This window comes from Schistocerca cancellata, unplaced genomic scaffold (assembly GCF_023864275.1).
Source record: "Schistocerca cancellata isolate TAMUIC-IGC-003103 unplaced genomic scaffold, iqSchCanc2.1 HiC_scaffold_651, whole genome shotgun sequence".
NCBI classification, from domain to species: Eukaryota; Metazoa; Arthropoda; class Insecta; order Orthoptera; family Acrididae; genus Schistocerca; species Schistocerca cancellata.
The window spans coordinates 77,501-82,500 of record NW_026046662.1 but is presented as its reverse complement, the minus strand read 5'-3'; the positions used below and the strand labels follow the sequence as shown (position 1 = coordinate 82,500).

Here is a 5,000-nt window from a genome sequence, read left to right as displayed (position 1 = left end):
TGATCTAATAAAAGCGTCCCTTCCATCTCTGGTCGGGACTCTGTTTGCATGTATTAGCTCTAGAATTACCACAGTTATCCAAGTAACGTGGGTACGATCTAAGGAACCATAACTGATTTAATGAGCCATTCGCGGTTTCACCTTAATGCGGCTTGTACTGAGACATGCATGGCTTAATCTTTGAGACAAGCATATGACTACTGGCAGGATCAACCAGGGAGCTGCGTCAACTAGAGCTGAGCAGCCGGCCGCCCGGGAGTGTGTCCCAGGGGCCCGCGCGAACACGCAAGCGTCCGCTCAATTATTCTGCAAACAGGAGGAGGCTGAGCTCCCCTGCACAATACACCTCGAAACCCTCTCAGGTCCCGGCGGCGCGCAGCGCCGTCCTAAGTACTTGGTCGGGTTCGAGAGAGGCGCAATCGCCCGGAGTTAGGCGAGTAGACGCTTTAGGTGCGACCACCCGTGCTCCCAACTGAGCTTGCCGCTGCCGACAGAGGCCCGGGAGCGTGCTGTCGTGGCATTGCCGGCGGGAGACAACACGCGCCACCTACGGTGACCGGCAGCTCCAACGCCAGCGCCACAGAAGGGCAAAGGCCCCACGTGGGTGCCGAAGCGAACTCTCCCAGCACAGCGCACGTGCCAACACGTCTGCACAACTGCGATACAAACCACCAGCGAGAACCGCTGGGGCGACCGAGCAGCAGACGGCGTCGCGGCGCCGAGTGCCGGGCGGCGGCGCATCCTCAACGCACACAGTCCTCAGTCGGACCAGCACACTGCAGATGTCCACCGCGCTTCGCACCGGGCCCGCGAGGACCCACTTTGGCCGCCCGGCGCCGCGCGCAGGGTGCCCCGGCGCGCAGCTGCGCCGCCTGCCGCGTCCGTCGGCCGGCGCGCCTGCCACTGGGCGCCCCCACCAGCCGGCTGTAGCGCGTGCGCCCACGCACCGCGCGGCCAGCACGCCGCGGCGGCCCCCCCCCTCACCGGCCGGGGACGGTCCCACCCAGCCACCGCCGCGTATCGCTTCACACACAGATTTGCCCTTACTGATTTACCTCCAGCAACAACAACCGCACCACAATGGGTTTACCAGTTGTTCATTTGCGTAACGTCACCAGCAAACGTAGACGTCCATCCCAGTTTGCAAATGCAACGATTATTGCATACCTGTCTGTTAGGTGTCACGACACACTACGTCTGCCCACATACACGCAACAAAATGTGCACGACTAGAGAACACGTGGGAGGTGGCCCCCTACGTATGCGATGTCCATTACGAGACCGACTGTCAACCAGCATCTGTACCATGTCGCAGATGTGGAACGCGGTGCACCATGCTATCACACTGTGTGAGAAGAGACGACTACGTTTGAATACACGCGCCACTACATCAACAGACGGCTCATGCTGATCGCCATCCAGGGCGTCCGTTAATCCCACACGTCTCTATGGCGTACCACACTGCAATGTAGCTGTTATGGGGAGACGGCACGTGGCTGAGTGCACAACATTTGGACCGTATGGTTCGCTGTTGTTGGGCGCAGTCGTTGTACGGTCACACATGTGCCACAGCGTATCATGCAGTACATACGGACCTATGTGCAGTACAATGTGAGGGTTAAGCTTACGACATCAGCGGACAGTGGACACAGGCCGTACCACGACGTAGACTGAGCGCTTCGACATGCGAATGCCAGTGAACAGCTGCGAAGGGCATTGAACACGCAAGCACCTGAACGACCAGCGTGCGAAGGCAGGGGGGAGGGTGGGGGCGATGTACATCCTGCAGTCGTCCACATTACAGTGTACAGCGGGAGCATGTAAAAAGTAAGCAACACTTGCGAAGTGTTGAACATGAAACGATACACAAGAGGGTGGGCGGTGCGAGTAGCGAACTATATTCAGAGGGTTGTGGTTAGACAACACTGGATTAATGTAACGTGTCATATGCCAATTACAGAGCAGGTTAAGGCACAACTTGGGTTAGGTTAAGGCACAACGTGGGTTAGGTTAAGGCACAACTTGGGTTAGGTTAAGGCACAACGTGGGTTAGGTTAAGGCACAACGTGGGTTAGGTTAAGGCACAACGTGGGTTAGGTTAAGGCACAACGTGGGTTAGGTTAAGGCACAACGTGGGTTAGGTTAAGGCACAACGTGGGTTAGGTTAAGGCACAACGTGGGTTAGGTTAAGGCACAACGTGGGTTAGGTTAAGGCACAACGTGGGTTAGGTTAAGGCACAACGTGGGTTAGGTTAAGGCACAACGTGGGTTAGGTTAAGGCACAACGTGGGTTAGGTTAAGGCACAACGTGGGTTAGGTTAAGGCACAACGTGGGTTAGGTTAAGGCACAACGTGGGTTAGGTTAAGGCACAACTTGGGTTAGGTTAAGGCACAACTTGGGTTAGGTTAAGGCACAACTTGGGTTAGGTTAAGGCACAACTTGGGTTAGGTTAAGGCACAACTTGGGTTAGGTTAAGGCACAACTTGGGTTAGGTTAAGGCACAACTTGGGTTAGGTTAAGGCACAACTTGGGTTAGGTTAAGGCACAACTTGGGTTAGGTTAAGGCACAACGTGGGTTAGGTTAAGGCACAACGTGGGTTAGGTTAAGGCACAACGTGGGTTAGGTTAAGGCACAACGTGGGTTAGGTTAAGGCACAACGTGGGTTAGGTTAAGGCACAACGTGGGTTAGGTTAAGGCACAACGTGGGTTAGGTTAAGGCACAACGTGGGTTAGGTTAAGGCACAACGTGGGTTAGGTTAAGGCACAACGTGGGTTAGGTTAAGGCACAACGTGGGTTAGGTTAAGGCACAACGTGGGTTAGGTTAAGGCACAACGTGGGTTAGGTTAAGGCACAACGTGGGTTAGGTTAAGGCACAACGTGGGTTAGGTTAAGGCACAACGTGGGTTAGGTTAAGGCACAACGTGGGTTAGGTTAAGGCACAACGTGGGTTAGGTTAAGGCACAACTTGGGTTAGGTTAAGGCACAACGTGGGTTAGGTTAAGGCACAACTTGGGTTAGGTTAAGGCACAACTTGGGTTAGGTTAAGGCACAACTTGGGTTAGGTTAAGGCACAACTTGGGTTAGGTTAAGGCACAACTTGGGTTAGGTTAAGGCACAACTTGGGTTAGGTTAAGGCACAACTTGGGTTAGGTTAAGGCACAACTTGGGTTAGGTTAAGGCACAACTTGGGTTAGGTTAAGGCACAACGTGGGTTAGGTTAAGGCACAACGTGGGTTAGGTTAAGGCACAACGTGGGTTAGGTTAAGGCACAACGTGGGTTAGGTTAAGGCACAACGTGGGTTAGGTTAAGGCACAACGTGGGTTAGGTTAAGGCACAACGTGGGTTAGGTTAAGGCACAACGTGGGTTAGGTTAAGGCACAACGTGGGTTAGGTTAAGGCACAACGTGGGTTAGGTTAAGGCACAACGTGGGTTAGGTTAAGGCACAACGTGGGTTAGGTTAAGGCACAACGTGGGTTAGGTTAAGGCACAACGTGGGTTAGGTTAAGGCACAACGTGGGTTAGGTTAAGGCACAACGTGGGTTAGGTTAAGGTAGAAATTGCGTTACATTGCGGTACAAATTGCGTTACATTGCGGTACAAATTGCGTTACATTGCGGTACAAATTGCGTTACATTGCGGTACAAATTGCGTTACATTGCGGTACAAATTGCGTTACATTGCGGTACAAATTGCGTTACATTGCGGTACAAATTGCGTTACATTGCGGTACAAATTGCGTTACATTGCGGTACAAATTGCGTTACATTGCGGTACAAATTGCGTTACATTGCGGTACAGATTGCGTTACATTGCGGTACACATTGCGTTACACATTGCGGTACACATTGCGTTACACATTGCGGTACACATTGCGTTACACATTGCGGTACACATTGCGGTACACATTGCGTTACACATTGCGGTACACATTGCGGTACATTGCGGTACACATTGCGGTACATTGCGGTACACATTGCGTTACATTGCGGTACACATTGCGTTACATTGCGGTACACATTGCGTTACATTGCGGTACAAATTGCGTTACGAATTTGGTTAAGTTAAGGTGCAAAATGGGTTAGGTTAAGGTGCGAAATGGGTTGGATTACAGTACACAACGTGGTAAGAGAGTGTGTTGGGGGGGGGGGGGGGGCCGAGGTTCGTTGGTAGTGATCATTGTAAGTGAATGTCTGAGGCAGCTTCAGTATGTCACAGCAGTTATGTCTCGTCAGGATGCGCTTTTCGCTCGTGACTGGAGGCGCGCCGCGTCTGTGGTTGCGGCAAGGGAGCGGCAGACCTGTGTGATTCATTCCTGCCATTGTTTCTGTGCCGTAACAGGAGGCAGTGTGGTGGTGTTGGGTGCACCCCTGTGTAGGACATGTGTGGGTGTTGGTGGCTTATCTGAGCAATTGTGGATGTCGGACGGGTGGGATATTCTATTTTAGAATTGGACCCCCTGGTGTGGTTATCATAGTGTGGATGGTGTACTGTGGCGGAGAGGATGCACCGGACGTTGGTCCATGCTGGTGCTTACATATTGTATCTGTGTCTGTTACAGGCAGAGAGTAATGTGTGATAGAGTGTCTCGCTGATGTGTGGTTCATATTGTGTGCACAGACTTACAGCATGTATAGGGACAGCGGGAATTTGGCATATTGGATATAACTCTTCGTGAAACGCAAGATATAGGGGTGGATTGCAACGTACGAGTGCGGGAAGAGTCCGCCGTTCATCCGCTGGAGTTGCGATTTCGGCGGTTGGGGTGGGGCACGTGCGGGTGCGGGTGGAGTGATTGTCGGTTGACTACTTCGTGCGACGCAGGCACTGGCGTTCGGGTTCCTGTGGTGGACAGATTATGCAGGCTTTGTGGGTGGCGTCGGAAAATGGGTACTGTGGGACCTAGCGATGTCGTAGTCGGGGTGGCGTCTCATAGATGGCGGTATCGTCGGTGCAGCAGGTCATGTTTCGGGAGACTTGCAGATGGCGGTATTTAGT

At 52.9% G+C, this 5,000-nt stretch overlaps 1 non-coding gene across 1 annotated transcript in view; it reads right to left on the bottom strand.

Annotated features, from left to right (window-relative positions):
* LOC126138129 (small subunit ribosomal RNA) overlaps positions 1-220 on the bottom strand; it is a 1,910-nt gene extending 1,690 nt beyond the window's left edge. Inside the window, exon 1 of the ribosomal RNA XR_007528149.1 lies at positions 1-220. This exon is cut by the window's left edge and continues 1,690 nt beyond it. This is a non-coding gene — a ribosomal RNA (small subunit ribosomal RNA).
* Positions 221-5,000: the final 4,780 nt, after the last annotated feature.